Source organism: Myotis brandtii, unplaced genomic scaffold (genome assembly GCF_000412655.1).
Source record: "Myotis brandtii unplaced genomic scaffold, ASM41265v1 scaffold720, whole genome shotgun sequence".
In the NCBI taxonomy this organism is placed as follows: domain Eukaryota; kingdom Metazoa; phylum Chordata; class Mammalia; order Chiroptera; family Vespertilionidae; genus Myotis; species Myotis brandtii.
The window spans coordinates 184,202-184,849 of NW_005370839.1; positions in this window are offsets into that span (position 1 = coordinate 184,202).

Here is a 648-nt window from a genome sequence, read left to right on the forward strand (position 1 = left end):
CCAGGGCAGCCAAAGACAGGGCTGTGCCTCACCCCAGGAGCCACCCCTGTGCCCATCCCCCCTCCCTTCAGGGGGCCTGCTGCTCTCCCTCCCCTCCTGCCCCTCCCCCCAGCCCAGCTCTGAGCTGCAGGGTTCCCACCCCCACCTGGGCAGCCAGGAAGGAGCATGAATGGAGAATCCCCAAGGAAAAAAGGACTGGAGGCCTCTGGCCGCCCCTGTTCCCGCCCCTGTTCCCGCCCCTGTTCCCATGGGACAGGCCAGCTGCGGTGTCCACGTGGAGTGCCCACACCGGCCCTTCTCTGGCTGAGCCCCCCACCCCCACCCCCAGCCTGTAAGGGAGCCTCACATTCACGACTGTAAGGGGAGGAGCCACTGGGAAAGGTGAACATGAGAACTTCAGTGACACTGATGAGAATGAACTAAATGCCTTGGTAACAAAACAAATAAATAAAATAAATAAAATGTTGTTCATGACCTTCTGTCACTTCCATGAACTTGCAGCACCCCATGTGTGTCCCTGGGGCTGGGGGTGGGTGGTTCGTGACTGGGAGGCCAGCCCCCCACCCTCAGGAATGAAAAGGGCTCCAGGGAGGCCTTTTCAGGGGGGAGCCTCCAGGCATAAGTGAGCTCCCCCCCCCCCCCCCCCCC